This window comes from Pongo pygmaeus, chromosome 22, assembly GCF_028885625.2.
Source record: "Pongo pygmaeus isolate AG05252 chromosome 22, NHGRI_mPonPyg2-v2.0_pri, whole genome shotgun sequence".
In the NCBI taxonomy this organism is placed as follows: Eukaryota; Metazoa; Chordata; class Mammalia; order Primates; family Hominidae; genus Pongo; species Pongo pygmaeus.
The window spans coordinates 48,892,193-48,908,771 of NC_072395.2; the positions used below are offsets into that span (position 1 = coordinate 48,892,193).

Below are 16,579 nucleotides of genomic sequence, written 5' to 3' on the forward strand. Positions count from 1 at the left end.
CATGAGCCACTGCTCCCATCCCAGGCCATCTTCTGAATGTAATTTAATTTCTGCAGGTTTGCCAGTTGGCTTGTCACTTTTACCTAGAAGTATCTCAGAGAAAAAAAAAAAAAAATTAAAGCAGGTGTGGGGCAAGAGGGAAGGCAGACACAAATGCAATCCAGTGTTATAGTAGAAGATCACTGCTTAGATTGTCTCCATAGTTCATCTTTGCTTTGGTTTCCATCTTAATTTTTTTATGTGAAAAGATATACATATATTTAGAATTAGCCAGTTGGACTCAGTTTAGATGATACCAATTTTGTTGGCAACATCCAAAGCATCACAATCAGGAGCCAGTGGAACATATGCCTTCTTCTCTCCATCAGGCCGAATCAGGGTGTTGACCTTGGCCACGTCAATGTCATAGAGCTTCTTCACAGCCTGTTTGATCTGGTGCTTGTTGGCTTTAACATCCACAATGAACACAAGTGTGTTGTTGTCTTCTGTCTTCTTCTTGGCTGACTCAGTGGTCAGCGGAAACTTGATGATAGCATAGTGGTCAAGCTTGTTTCTCCTGGGGGCGCTCTTCCGAGGATATTTGGGCTGCCTCCGGAGTCGCAGTGTCTTGGGCCACTGGAAGGTGGGTGACGTGTGGATCATTTTTTTTGTGGCTGTGGACACCTTTCAACACTGCCTTCTTGGCCTTTAAAGCCGTCGCTTTGGCTTCGGCTTTAGGAGGGCAGGAGCTTCCTTCTTTGCTTTCGGGGCCATCTTGTGAAAAGCCCATCTTAATTTTTAAATTGAGATTGGTAAAGTTTTTCTATTTCTTCATAGTAAATATTTTCAGCTTTGCCGGCCATACAGTCTATGTTGCAACTACTCAACTCTGCCTTTGTAAGAATGAAGCAGCTATAGGCGATATGTAAATGAAGGGTGTGGCTGTGTTTCCGTGAAACCTTATTAATAAAAACAGGCATCAGGGGCCGGGCGCAATGGCTCATGCCTGTAATCTCAGCACTTTGGGAGGCCGAGGTGGGAAGATCACTTGAGCTCAGGAGTTCAAAACCAGCCTGGCCAACATGGTGAAACCCTGTCTCTACAAAAAATACAAAAATTAGCCAGGTGTGGTGGCATGCACCTGTAGTCCCAGCTACTCAGGAGGCTGAGGCAGGAGAATCACTTGAACCCAGGAGGCGGAGGTTGCATGCAGTGAGCCAAGATCGCACCACTGCACCCAGCCTGGGTGACAGAACGAGACTCCATCTCAAAAAAAAAACAAAAACAAAAAACAGGCATCAGGTTGGATTTGGCCCATGGGTCACGGTTCATCAACCCAGCTCTTCACTATGCTAGAATCAAGAGCCATGATTATGTTTTACAATTTTGATAGCTGCTGACATCAGTGATTATATGTCGTATTTACCCTACTTCAGACCAACATTTATTTCCTTTTCTCTTTGTACATTGCCAGATTACATTGCGATGCTATATCACAAATTTGGAGGTACCACATTTTAATGGGAAGGAAACGTGATATGGAGACAAATATACATCACTCCAAGCCTCCCCACCGCTATCCTATACCCCCATGAAAATGAATGATTGTGGAGGAGTGGAGCAAGAAGTTTTCAGTGGAAATAGTGAAATGATTCTAAAATCTCTCTGCTTCCACCGAGCATGGTGGTTCACACCTGTAATCCCAGCACTTTGGGAGGCTGAGGCGGGTGGATAACCTGAGGTCAGGAGTTCGAGACCAGCCTGGCCAACATGGTGAAACCCCATCTCTACTAAAAATACAAAAATTAGCTGGGTGTGGTGGTGCACGCCTGTAGTCCCAGCTACTCGGGAGACTGAGACAGGAGAATTGCTTGAACCTTGGAGGCAGAGGTTGCAATGAGCCCAGATAGCACCACTGCACTCCAGCCTGGGTGACAGAGCACGACTCCATCTCAAAAAAACAAAAATCAACAAAAACCCAAAAAAACAAAAAGAAACGCTTCGCTTCTCCTCCTCAGTCCTTAACTTCCTGTCTTCTTCCCCTTTCAGAGTGAGATTTTGTGTGGTAAGATTTGGGGAGGCATGTTTTGACATTCCTTGTGCTTTTGAATGGGAGGCCAAGCAGGGCTTCAGTAAGTGAAGCCCAGAGCTGGTGTTCCTGGGCTTGGTGACAGGTCCTGGGCCCCTCCGTGTCTGAGGATACTATTCTGTGTGTCCCCATCACAACTCTGAGGTTTGATGCTGGTGGAGCCGATTGCTTCCATGAGGGCTTCATAGTCTAATTCTAGCACATTCTCCATTTCTCAGTGGACCACTCCAAAAAGCTTCCCTCGAAGGATCAGTCTGGCCAAGAAAAACTTGCATGGCCCTGGGTACCACCATTTCTGCCTGCACAGCTCCAGACAACCGCAGAATCCTGATGCCCGCTCTATGTGGGACCAAGAAAGGCCCCCTCGACGTTGTCCTGCTCTCAGATTTATTTTTCCAGAAAGTTCAGCTGCGGCTCCCATTTCTACTGCTATGTAACACTGCTGTGCTCTGGCTGGGGAAGCCCCTAATTTTCCAACAGGGAAATAATCTTGTACATTGAGACAAACCTAACATTATCCCAAGCAGCTATGAGGTATACACAAGTAATTTGTTATTAATCCAAATTTAGCCTCCCTGACATAAAATTAAATTATGCCTTCAAAAGCCTAGAATGGCTTAAACATTATCCCTAAATATTGTCACTTCCGATGTGCTTTCTGTAGTGAAAAAAAAGAAGTTAGGTAAGAATGAGTGAACCACCTATGCTTCCCCTCACAACCCAGAAGCCCTTGATCCACAGTGAACAGTCGTGGGAACTACAAATTGTTCTGCTGCTTGCAGGTGTGGTTTTACAGTTTCTGTTGTTTTCTTTTGCATTTCATTCTGAAATATAATCTTCTTTTTCTTTTTCTTTTTCTTTTTCTTTTTTTTTTGAGAGATAGTCTCGCTCTGTTGCCCAGGCTGGAGTGCAGTGATGCAATCTCGGCTCTCTGCAACTTCTGCCTTCCAGGTTCAAGTGATTCTCCTGCCTCAGCCTTCTGAGTAGCTGGGATTACAGGTGCCCACCACCACACCTGGCTAATTTTTATTTTGTATTTTTGGTAGAGATGGGGTTTCACCATGTTGGCCAGGCTGGTCTTGAAGTCCTGACCTCAAGCTATCTACCACCCTCAGCCTCCCAAAGTGCTGAGATTATAGGCGTGAGCCACCGTGCCTGGCCCTGAGATAGATTTTTAACACGAAAGATGTCAAGGCTAAACACACGTGTGAGTAACCCCTGCACTGCTGATGAACAAATACGCCACCCTGCCTCTCTCCAAGCAAAGAGGAGAAACCTGCCATCAGGCTGTATGAACTCTTCTTTGCTTTTTTCCAGTATTATCATTCAGATTAGCTTTCATGTACGTACCACAAGAAAAATCAGATGTCCTGGATTTGTTCTGTGTTCCTCATCAGCAGAGGAAGTCACTAGCAGCCCTTATGAGAATCAAGGCTACTCTACTGGAGCTCTTCTTACATAGCCAAAAATGTGTGAATCCCATTTACTGTGATTGTTAACAAAAATGTGTTTATTTAAATGTGTTTATTGTGGTACTCGCTTGCTTAATTATTTATTTTATTTATTGTATTTTTGAGACAGGTTCTCACTCTGTAGTCCAGACTAGAGTGCAGTGATGCAATCCTAGCTCACTGTAGCCTTAACCTCCTGGGCTCAAGCAATCCTCCTGCCTCAGCCTCCAGAATAGTTGGGACTACAGCTATGTGCCAGCATGCCCAGCTAATATATAAATATACATTTTTGTGTGTGTGGAGATGGGGTCTTGCTGCGTTGAGCAGGCTGATCTCAAACTCCTGGCCTCAAGTGATCCTCCCGCCTCCACCTCCCAAAGTGCTGGGATTACAGGTGTGGGCCATCACTACCCTTGGCCTGTTTGCTTAATTACCTGTGCAATACAGAAAAGGAAAAAAATCAATACTCTTTTAAAAAATAATCTAGTCCTTAAAACACATTTTTAGACCAGCCACAGTGGCTCACGCCTGTAATCCCAGCACTTTGGGAGGCCAAAGTGGGTGGATCACTTGAGGTCAGGAGTTCAAGACCAGTCTGGCCAACATGGCAAAACCCCATCTCTACTAAAAATACAAAAATTAGCCAGGTGTGGTGGTGAGCACCTGTAATCTCAGCTACTCAAGAAGCTGAGGCAAAAGAATCTCTTGAATCCAGGAGGTGGAGGTTGCAAGGAGCTGAGATTGCCCCACTGCACTCCAGCCTGGGTGACAGAATGAGACTGTCTCCAAAAAAAACACTAAAAAATAAAATACATTTTAAATGATTTTCAATGACTAGTTTTTGAGACCTTTACATGGCTGCTTTACTCATGTGGATGAATGTGTTTATCAATGTCCCTGGGGGGAAAAAAAAAGCAGTGTTATTTGCCTTACTTCCCTACCAAATTTTTGATATTTTCTCAAAATCAGCTGGGTGCAGGAGCATGAGCCTGTAACCCCGAGCTCTACTCAGGAGGCTGAGGTGGGAGGATCAGTTGAGCCCAGGAGGTCAAGGCTGCAGTAAGCTATCACTGCACCACTGCACTCCAGCCTGAGTGACAGAGCAAGACTCCGTTTCTTTAAAAATAAAATAAAATAAACTTATATTTTCTCAAAATCAGAGTCCACTCATGGGATGTGTCATTTTATTAGCTATATATATACATCTATTCCGTTTGGCTTTGAATGTCATCCATTCTATGTTGTAGTGGGTTGAATTGTGTCCCCTTCCCCCAAAAAAAGACATGCCCGATCCCTAAGTCACAGTACCTGTGAATGCAGCCTTGCTTGGAAATCATATCTTTGCCGATGTCATTAAGAGAAGGATCTCAAGTTGAGATCATCCTAGATTAGCTGTGTGAGCCCTGAATGCAATGAGCCTTGTAAGACAAAAGGAGAAACAGATACAGAAAGAGACATGGGAGAAGGTGATGTGACCACAGAGGCAGAGATGGGAGTGATGCAGCGGCAAGCCAGGGAGCCCTACGGATGGCCGGTGGCCACCAAAAGCTGGGAGAAAGGCAGGGAACAGATTCTCCCTGAGCGCCTTCAGAGCAAGCACAGCCCTGCTGACACCATGATTTCAGACTTCCAGCCTCCAGGACTGTGCGAGAATAAATGTCTGTTGTTTTAAGCCACCGAGCTTGTGGAACTTTGTAACAGCAGCCCTGGGAAACTAACACCTACGGGTCGAGGCGGGGGGAAAAATGCTGCCCCAGTATAGAGAAGATTTGCTCCAGGTTCTAAGAGAGCCAAAAAGCAGCATCTCATGGCTGTCAGCAAACCCCTGGGAGGATGGCAGACCCGGGGGGGCGAGCAAGCTTGCTGGTGGTTGGAGCATGCCTGATGCTATCACTCTGTGGGTACCAAGCACCAGGCAAACAGGCCTTGTTCAAAGCCAGTGATGGAGAGAGGCACTTTCCAACAGAGCCATCGAAGAAAGCACATACTGTATCAGCTCTAGCAGAGGCCAGCAAACTTTTCTGTAAAGGGCTTGATAGTAAATATTTTCAGCTTTGTGAACCACAAACCTGAGTAGTCTCTGTCACACCTACTCAGCTCTGCTGTTGGGAAGTGAAACCAACCATATGCGACTGGCAAACAAATACACATGAAAATCTTTATTTACACATGGCTGGGTCTATACCCAAAAAAATGTAAAGCAGGGACTCAAACAGATACTTGTATATGAATGTTATTCTCACAACAGCCAAGATGTGGAAATAACCCAGGTGTTCATCAATAGATGAATGGACAAACGAAATGTGTAGATACATGTACATACAAAGGAATAGTATACAGCCTTAAAAAGGAATGAAATTCTGACACATGCTACAACATGGGTGAACCCTGAATGCATGATGCATGAAATAAGCCAGACACAAAAGTAAAAAGATCGTATGACTGCACTTACATGAAGTACCTAGAACAGGCAAATTCATAGAGATAGAAAGTAGAAGTTACCGGAAGCTCGGGAAAGTGGGAAATGGAAAGTTACTGATTCACGGTACAGAGTTCCTACTTGGGGTGCTGAAAAAGTTTTGAAATTAGATAGTGGGGATGGTTATACAAAGTGTGAATATACTCAATGCCACTGAATTGTACAATTTAAAATAGTTAAAATAGTAAATTTTATGTTATGCATATTTTGTCATAATAAAGTTTGCATTTAGAAAAAAAACATTTCTTTCAGACAGAGTCTCACTCTGTCACCCAGGCTGGAGTGCAGTGGCATGATCTCTGCTCACTGCAACCTCTGCCTCCCAGGTTCATTCTTTCTGCCTCAGCTTCCTGAGTAGCTGGAATTACAGGCGTGCATCAGCACAACCAGCTAATTTTTGTATTTTTAGTAGAAATGGGGTTTTGCCATTTTGGCCAGGCTGGTCTCAAACTTCTGACCTCAAGTGATCCACCCAGCTCAGCCTCCCAAAGTGCTGGGATTACAGGCGTGAGCAACCATACCTGGCTTAGGAAAACAAAAAAATTATTTACAAAAATAGAAACTGGCAAGTTTGCCAACTCCTGGTATAGAATTTTCTATAACATCAAAATGGCTCTTGGTATGTGATTGTTCCAGAATTATCCCAGCATAGCAGATATGAGGTGGTACTTCCCATGAGCTCCGCCATCCTCAGTCCCTGGACTGCGTCATTTCCTTTGGGGATGTGCACATACGCCCCTGGAACATGGAGGAAGGCATATTAATAGGGGGTAGTATGGATTTAAAAGCCTCAAAACCATGTCATTGATGCTATGCTCTGTTCCTGGAAGTGAAAATGCACAGAGGAACCAGCTGGCACAGTATGACGACAACAGGTTTAGGGTACCCAGTCACCATTCACTGCATGGCCTCAGTCACGTTATCCCTGCTCTCTGGGCCTCAGTTTAATCAGATGATTCTCATTTGCTGGCTATATGATGTCCTGCTCTGGAAAAGCATGTAGCGTAGAAATGAGACTGCATGTGAAGGTATTACACCACCCCCCGTGGACGGCTGCCACCATCCTTAAGCATATTTTCATCCAGAAGAATAAACATCCTCAGAGAAATACACATGAAATGCAAAGCTTGAAGTCATAACTCAATGCATAACAACCTGCAAACCAGTACAGGTTTATGAGCTAGCTAATAAAATAAATCATAGTTGTGTTTTTAAAATGACTTTTCATGTGTTGTCATTACTTCTCCGACATACTGTAAATTAACTGTGAAGTGCTACTTCCTGCAGGGAGGTTTTTTCCCTCCCCAAATATAAAGAGGTTGTAAGGCTAAAGAATGCAGACATGCATCATTTCTGCGAAAATCATTTTTTAAAAAGATCAAATGTAATATTTTCTTTCAACATGGACAACTGCTTTGAGATTTTCCATTCAAGCAGCCTTGAACACAGCCTCCAGCGTTTGCCAATTACTCCTGACAAATACCATTTGGACCTGAGTGATGTTGTAAGTGAAATAAAACAGTGGAAGGAAAAAAACCAGAACATGATAAAAGGAATTTTTTTTGGTCTGCTGAGAACTTACTGTAAGTTATACATTCAGGAGGGAAGGCCCTGCTTCCTGCCAGTGACGGACTCCATGTGAGCTGGAGTTTGAAGGTGACTTTTGTTTGACAGTAATAGGAAGGGAAGACAAAACTCAGTTTTCATGTCCCTTGAAAGGGAGTCAGCTCTTTTTTCTCCCTCACAAAGAGGAAAAAAAGTATGTAAACAAAAGAAGGGAAAAAGAGGCACTAGGCCCTGTTCCCTGTCATTCTGCACAATACGCACTAATGGCTGAAAACAATCCCACGAAATCAGCCTGGCCAGCATGCCCGGGCGGCCAGCAGCCCCACCTGCCTCCGTACGTGAGCTCTGAGCATGTTAGAACCAGCTGAAGGCAACCAAAGCCACAGGAAAGAGACGGCACAGCCAACTTTCAAAGTGCAGTCATCTGGTCCCACCCCCACCCCCCTACCCCCATCTCTCCTGAAGTTTCCTCCTTTTTTATTTTTATTTTTTGAGACAGAGTCTCCCTCTGTTGTACACGCTGGAGTGCAGTGCTGCAGTCTCGGCTCCTGCAACCTCCACCTCCTGGGTTCAGGTGATTCTAGTGCCTCAGCCTCCCGAGTAGCTGGGATTACAGGCACCCACCACCACACTCACTAATTTTTGTATTTTTAGTAAAGACGGGGTTTCACCATGTTGACCAGGCTGATCTCAAACTCCTGATCTCAAGTGATCTGCCCACCTTGGCCTCCCAAAGTGCTGGGATTACAGGTTATGAGCCACCGTGCCCGGCCAAGTTTCCTCCTTTTCTGAGGTTCCTGTCCCAGAATCTATGATGGCCAAGACAAAGCAAAGGTGAAGTCTGCTCCCCCTCCACCACTGCCTTTCCCAACATCCTTCTCTGCTCATTCTTTAAGATTCCACTGAAACTCAACCTTGACCTCAGTGCTGTGGGGAATCAGAGAGCAGTCACGGGAAACGACTGGAAAGAGGCTGGGTGGTAACTGGGCACAGTGGCTCATGCCTGTAATCCCAGCATTTTAGGAGACCAAGGTGGGAGGATCGCTTGAGGCCTAGAGTTTGAGACTAGTCTGGACAACATGATGAGACCCCCGTCTCTACAAACTATTTTTAGAATTAGCCAGGTGTGGTGGTGCATGCCTTTAGTTCCAACTGCTCAGGAGACGGAGGCGGGATGGTTGCTTGAGCTCAGGAATTTGAGGCTGCAGTGAGCCATGATTGGCCATTGCACTCCAGCCTGGGCAAAAGAGCAGGACCCTGTCTCTCAAGGCTGAGAGGGTACCAAGTGCCCACATGGTATCCAGCAGACCAGGACCCAAAGCTGGTCTGTCTATACCAGCCATGAACCTTGGACAAGGAAGGGACTTTGCTAGCTAATAAAAATAAGCTGGACTGACTGAGCTGGACTTTCTCCATCTGTTGGGAGGAGACTAGTGTAGCCATTGAGGATGAAACTGATTCAGGGCTGGCAGCCTGTGGTACTGTGCTGGCACCTGGAAATGCTAAGTCAATGCCACAGTCCAGTCTGAACATCCTGGGACCCCTCCAATCAGGGTGCACCAGTCCTCATGCACCTGTGGGGCTCGGCGATTTTGTAACCACACTGCTGCCCTGGGATCTGTTTCTCCCAGTGAATGAGAAACTCACAAATGCGAGTGATTTAGGCTGGAGGTCCACAGCCCCACGGCGCAGAGGCTCCCCAGCATGTGGTGTGAGTAAGGGGCTGGTGGCTTTCTGTCCAGCTGCCTCCCACTTCAAGAAGTCTTTGGCAACTGCCATGCCCCAAAGTAAAAGGGGCAAAACCATGGTCATTGTGCTGATAATCGGGCCTTGTGGGTCCTCTGAGCAGAACGCCAGCCCCTCCTCATTTTCTGTAAATGAGCCATCTCCACTGGCACCTCGTGTCAACCACAACAGGGCTAAAGGGATTGCCGATGGACAGCCCATAAGATGGGTCATAAACCATCCAACCGGCTCGATCCCTGGAGTCGGTCACAACTCTAAGACACTGTTTTTCTGACTTTCACGTACATAGGAATCTTGTTCCAATGCAGATTCCGATTCAGTGGGTCCAGGGCAGGGCCTGAGATCCTGAATTTATTTTCTTTTTATTTGTGTGTGTGTGTGTGTGTGTGTGTGTGTGTGTGTGTTTGTTTGAGACGAAGTCTCGCTCTGTCGCACAGGCTAGAGTGCAGTGGCACGATCTCAGCTCACTGCAACCTCCACCTCCCTGATTCAAGCGATTCTCCTGACCTCAAGTGATCCAGCTCAGCCTCCCCGGGCAGCTGGGATTATAGGCGCCATCACCACACGCAGCTAATTTTTGTGTTTTCAGTAGAGACGGGGTTTCCCCATGTTGGCCAGGCTGGTCTTGAACTCCTGACCTCAAGTGATCCTCTGCCTCCCAGAGTGCTGGGATTACAGGTGTGAGCCACCGCGCCCAGCCGAGATCCTGAATTTCTAATAGGCTCCCAGGTGCTGCTGATGCTGTGCTCTGCAGATCACCCTGTGAGGAGCAGGGTTCTAAGGCAAACGGCCCCAATCAACAAAGCTGAAAGCACTTATTTAGCTTCCTGGGGGACATTTTTTGGTGGTAGTGGCCTCCTTTATAGACTTTTGCCCTGGTGACCTATAAAAGAAAGAAGATAGATACTAGCAGTTGCCCCTGCCAGTACTTTTCTCCTGCTGGTACCAGATACACTGCCTTCTAATACAGAGACACAGTATTTCTTCTCTCACACGATTGCTGCCATGGTTATGAGTCAAGGCTCCCTGCCTAGACTACATGGTGGCCACCTACTCTTAACATTGAACCGCAACCATCAAAAATCACTTGTGGCCAGGTGTGGGTGGCTCATACCTGTAATCCCAGCACTTTGGGAGGCTGAGGTGGTTGGATCACCTAAGGACAGAAGTTCAAGACCAGCCTGGCTAACATGGCAAAACCCATCTCTACTAAAAAAAATAGCTGGGAGTGGTGGCGTAGTGCACGCCTGTAACCCCAGCTACTTAGGAGGCTGAGGCAGGAGAATCACCTGAACCCAGGAGGCAGAGGTTGTAGTGAGCTGAGATTATGCCACTGCTGCCCTCCAGCCTGGGTGGCAGAGCACGAAGCTGTCTCAAAAAAAAACAAAACTTGTTATTCCAACCTGAATCCTTTTTTTTTTTTGAGACGGAGTTTCACTCTTTTTGCCCAGGCTGGAGTGCAATGGCGCGATCTCAGCTCACCGTAACCTCCGCCTCCCAGGTTCAAGCGATTCTCCTGTCTCAGCCTCCCGAATAGCTGGGATTATAGGTGTGAGACACCGTGCCCTGCTAATTTTGTATTTTTAGTTGAGATGGGGGTTTCTCCATGTTGGTCAGGCTGGTCTCGAACTCCTGACCTCAGGTGATCTGCCTGCCTCAGCCTCCCAAAGTGCTGGGATTACAGGCGTGAGCCACCTCGCCTGGACTACTCTTTTTTTTTTTTTTTTTTGAGACGAAGTCTTGCTCTGTCGCCCAGACTGGAGTCCAGCGGCATGATCTAGGCTCAGTACAACCTGGGCCTTCCAGATTCAAGCGATTCTCATGCCTTGGCCTCCTGAGTAGCTAGCATTACAGGCATGCGCCACCACGCCTGGCTAATTTTTGTATTTTTTAGTAGAGATTGGGTTTTGCTATGTTGGCCAGGCTGATCTGGAACTCCTGGCCTCAAGTGATACGCCCGCCTCAGCCTCCCAAAGTGCTGGAATTACAGGCATGAACCACCATGCTTGGCCCCAACCTGAATTCTCTTAAATAATATCTGAATTCCATATACATGATCACCATCACCAGTGAGGCAACTCCAATCAGATAAACAGTAATGTATACCTTTCTCTACTCCTCCAATTAAAAAAAAAAAAAAAACCTTCAATATTGTGATATTGAATATTGGCCTCGTTGAGGTCTTGGTAGCACCCTCTAGATCAACATGCCAAAGAGTAAACAAACTTCCACTCAACACAAAGCCAGAATGTGTATCAATAGCACGGGGCCGGGGAGGAGAAGGGTATCAGGAGGGAGAAAAGCGTTATAGCAGCTTCACAGTTCACAAGTTGAATTTGTTGAATTTGTCTACACATAAGAGCAGATGACAGAGCCTCTGATAAAGTCCAGCTGACCAAAGAAATCATGTCAAGTGAGGCCATCAGCATCAAGTCATCATGTGATGTTGTACTGAGTCAGTCCACATCACCAGCCATTTGGGGATCTACAGTGTCTCAGTCACCTGTGGACAGAGAAGCTCAAGGGCACCCTGATGGTTTTTTTCACTCTACTTTGAGGCCCCAACCTCTGATCAATCATGCACCTCTAACAACAGATGGGCCAGGCCTCCCCTCGGTCAGCAGAAATGGATTCTTTCCACCTCACCACAAAATGCTTCACGTTTTTATTCTAGAAACACCTAGCGGATGAGAAGCTAGGAGCCACAGGATCCGTCCCTCTGTCTTTGTGTGGGTGGTCAGTTTCAACTCCTTAAAAGCCATCCTTCTGGCCAGGCGCAGTGGCTCACACCTGTAATCCCAGCACTTCCTAGCACTTTGGGAGTCCGAGGCAGGTGGATCACCTGAGGCCTGGAGTTCGAGACCAGCCCCATCTCTACTAAAAATTAAAAAAATCAGCCAGGCATGGTGGTGCATGCCTGTAAGTCCAGCTACTTGGCGCATGCCTGTAATTCCAGCTACTTGGGAGGCTGAGGCAGGAGAATAGCTTGAACCTGGGGTGCAGAGGTTGCAGTGAGCAGAGATCGCGCCATTGCACTCCAGCCTGAGCAACAAGAGTGAAACTGTCTCAAAAAAAAAAAAAAACAAAAAAACAAAAAAACATCCTTCTTTTGGGCGCCTGAAACAGCCTGAGTCTACCTGCTATCAATTAGGATAGAAACTGAAACCTGCTACCCGGTGTGAAAAGTTCTTTCCTCCTCAAAAGTAAGGGCTAAATATACGCCTTTATTTGTGGCTCCTCTGTAGGCAGAGCCAGGATGGTTCCTGCACGGTCTCACCCCCTCCTCCTCTCGCCATGACCTCTGAGCCACCACTGCCCTCTCCAGCCCCTGCCCCACCTGGCCAGGTCCCTTCCAGAGCAGCTATCACCTTGAAGTGGTGTTTATCCGCCCAAAGGAGAATGTGAACGTTGGCATTTTCTTCCAGGAGAAACGCAGAGAGTTGCTTTTGCCTTGTTTGGATGCTACTAATATTTGGGAAAACCACTCTCTGCTGCCTGACTTGACCGAGCCTCAGTACCCAGGTCAGCTCGGCGGTCCTCTTGCGCCATCCAGTGTACGAAAAGTGGAAGTGGCTCAAGCACGTTGCAAAGTCCCACAGGGATTCCAAGATCCACCTGGTACTTACCAAGCATCAGCCCAAACACTCTGGACACGGAGAGGTGTGGCTCCTTTTAAAGGAGACACGTGGAATTAACATTTGCTAATCACTTGTTGTGGACTGGACGGGCACTCCAACTGTATTTACTGAGCCAAATGATAAAGAGTCTGGATTCATCTGTACCCAACATGAAGTGGTACTATTTAAAAGATCATTTAGGCAGCATGAACTTGTGTAGTATAAGAATTGACACTCTTGGCCAGGCGTGGTGGCTCCCGCCTGTAATCCCAGCACTTTGGGAGGCCGAGGCGGGTGGATTGCCTGAGTTCAGGAGTTCGAGACCAGCCTGGGCAACACGGTGAAACCCCATCTCTACTAAATACAAAAAATTAGCTGGGTGTGGCAGCATGCGCCTGTAATCCCAGCTACTCGGGAGGCTGAGGCAGGAGAATTGCTTGAACCCGGGAGGTGGAGGTTGCAGTGAGCCGAGATCACGCCACTGCACTCCAGCCTGGGCGACAGAGCAAGACTCTATCTCCAAAAAAAATTAAAAAAAAAAAAAGAATTGACACTCTCCAGCTTGCCTCCCACACTTCTGAAAACCAGAAAGTTCCAGCTGGGAAAAGGTAAAGCAGCTTGCTCCCATATTCCAGAGGTTCAGAAAGGGAACTTTGGTGAACATCAGTCATGTGGGAGCTTTAAATCTCCAATGCCCCGGCACACCTCAGGCCAACTAGTTCAGACCCCTGCAGTGGGAACCCGGCCTCAGAATTTTTTAAAGCTCCGCATGTGATTCCAGTGAACAGCAAAGCCGCCAACCACTGCTACAGCCTTTACCATCAGAGGCTTGGAAGGCAAAGACGTCCAGTGACACAGGTCTCAGACATGGCGCGAGAAGCAGAGGTCTACGCTGCCTGTCCCAACCACACTCCCCTTAGACCCGACCTGCTTCCTCTGTGACATCCCAAACTCTCTTTTATCTGTCAACAGTTTAGTCTCCCTTTGTGATTATCACAGTAAAAACTGGAATTGTTGACTGTCCCAAGCATTACTGAGTGGGGTCTTTGCCGTTCTGGCCTTGGCCCTATCTTCTGAATCTGGGCATTAGGAGGAGATTTCAGGGTTCTAAGCAGTTTCTGTGGCACCGAGACAATGCTTTCAACTGCAACAGGAGAGCCTCTCCCCTGAGACGAATTCCACAGGAAGGAGAAAAGGCCTCCTTTGGGCTCACTCTCCCCTTCTCAGCCCTCTAATAACAGCTATGCCCTGTATGAGATAAGAGCTGTCAGTGTGATGAGGAGTAGGCTGTAAAACTGAAATGGGACCATTCGAGGCAAGGCTGCAGCGAGAGAAACTGGCTCACTCTTTGCCCTGCAGCGGGGCCAGGGAGTGGAGCTGCCCGGTTCCTCCAGAACAGCCTGAAAGGTGGGGTAGTCACTCAGCCTTTCACAAAGCAAAACCAGACAACATAAACTGCTTGAAGGTGGCGGGTCCCCTCCCTTACCCTAGACTGCCTAACTTAGGAGACAGAAACAGGTATCACTCACACATCAGAGGCAGGAACTCAGACACCAGACACTACTGGCTTCTAATCCCCGCCACGTGATGTGGGAGAAGTCATTTGACCCGTCTATGCCTCAGTGTCTTCAACTCTAACAAAAGATGGAATACCTACCTCATAGAGCTATTGTGACAATTAGATGAGAAAGAGGGATATCACGCCGGGTACCGGGAGGATACAGTGGCTGTGAGTCCCACTCCATCTTTTTTTTTTTTTTTTTTTTTTTTACAGACAGGGTCTCACTTGTCACAGGTGGGCGACAACATTTGGGCCAGTGGCATGCAGGGGTAAAAGAATTTACCAAGACAGCTGTAGGTAAAGAAAGGCAGATTTACGCGAGGAAGAATGAAAACACATTGTTAGGAGGCAACGGGCAGATCAGTGGAGGAGCTGACTGCCAGAGACAAAGGCTCCCGGAGATTTTATAGGATGGTTTCGGCTACATAGGGCTACGTGCAATACTGATAATGCCAGGGCTGCAAGGAGCTAACGTGCATTTTTCTATCAGCCAAGGTGTCTGATGATAAACGGAAGTGTTTGATGTTAAGTTGGGTGCAGGAGGATTGTGGGTAATGTACGTTATCTGCACTGGAGGGCTATGTGTCCTGGACTATGAAGAAAGGCAGGCCGGTAACTTATCTGCTTTATCTCTTTAACTCCCTCAATCCCGCCAGCCTGACTCCTTTGCCCTAATTAGGACTCCACAGATTTGTCATCCAGGCTGGAGTGCAGCTGTGCGATCATAGCTCACTGCAGCTTCGAACTCCTGGACTCATGCCATCCTCCTGCCTCAGCCTCCAGAGTAGCTAGGACTACAGGCACGCAGCACCACATCCAGCTTTTTAATTATTATTTTTTGTAGAGACGCAGGGGTCTCACTATGTTGCCCAGGCTGGTCTCAAACTTCTGGCCTCAAGTGATCCTCCCACCTCGGATAGTAACAGCACCTGCTACTATCTACCTTGTGGAGTGGTAACCTTACATTTTCATTAAATACATTCTATTTGGGGGAGTTTTTTGTTTTTTGGAGATGGAGTCTCACTCCGTTGCCTGCGCTGAAGCGCAGTGGCATACCAGCTCACTGCAACCTCCGCCTCCTGGGTTCAAGCGATTCTCCTGCCTAAGTCTCCAGAGTAGCTGAGATTACAGGCGCCCGCCACCACACCCAGCTTATTTTCTGTATTTTTAGTAGAGACAGGGTTTCACCATGTTGGCCAGGATGGTCTCGATCTCCTGACCTCATGATCCACCCGCCTCGGCCTCCCAGAGTGCTGGGATTACAGGCATGAGCCACCGCGCCTGACCCAGGAGTTTTTTTGTTTTGTTTTGTTTTGTTTTAATTTTCTTATAGCCTAATGTTAAAACTACATAGAATAAAAGGATATTAAAACAAGAAAATAGCAAAAGGTTACAACATGAAGATGAGAAATGCCCTCTGAAAGGTGAGAGGGATGAGCACGGGAGATAAATGTCTGCTGGCGGGGGCAGGTGCTGGCGTGTTGTCAGTGGGACTCTAGCATGTCTGGGGTACATTGGCATGTGTTGTGTGGGGACACTGGTGTGTTGTGGGGGACACTGGCGTGTGTGGTGGACACTGGCATGTGTTGTGTGGGGGCAATGGCGTGTTGTGTGGGGGACACTGGCGTGTCATGTGGGGGACCCTGGCATGTGTTGTGCGGGGACACTGGCGTGTTGTGTGAGGGGCACCAATGTGTGTGGGGGCTCGCTGTCCTACTGTGGAGGGACTCTGATGTGTGGGGGGGTCACTGTCCTACTGTGGGGGGCACTGATGTGTGTGGGGGCCACTGTCCTACTGTGGGGGCTGCTGTGTGTGGGGGTCGCTGTCCTATTGTGCGGGCTGCTGTGTGTGGGGGTCGCTGTTCTATTGTGGGGGCCGCTGATGTGTGTGGGGGCCGCTGATGTGTGTGGGGGTCGCTGTCCTGTTGTGGGGGCCGCTGATGTGTGTGGGGTTCGCTGTCCTGTTGTGGGGGCCGCTGATGTGTGGGGGTCGCTGTCCTATTGTGGGGGCCGCTGATGTGTGGGGGTCGCTGTCCTGTTGTGGGGCGCTGATGTGTGGGGGTCGCTGTCCTGTTGTGGGGTGCTAATGTG

The 16,579-nt window shown here is 47.7% G+C and overlaps 1 pseudogene; it reads right to left on the minus strand.

Moving 5' to 3' along the window:
* Positions 1–285: 285 nt before the first annotated feature.
* Positions 286–753, minus strand: LOC129022626 (large ribosomal subunit protein uL23-like; annotated as a pseudogene).
* Positions 754–16,579: the final 15,826 nt, after the last annotated feature.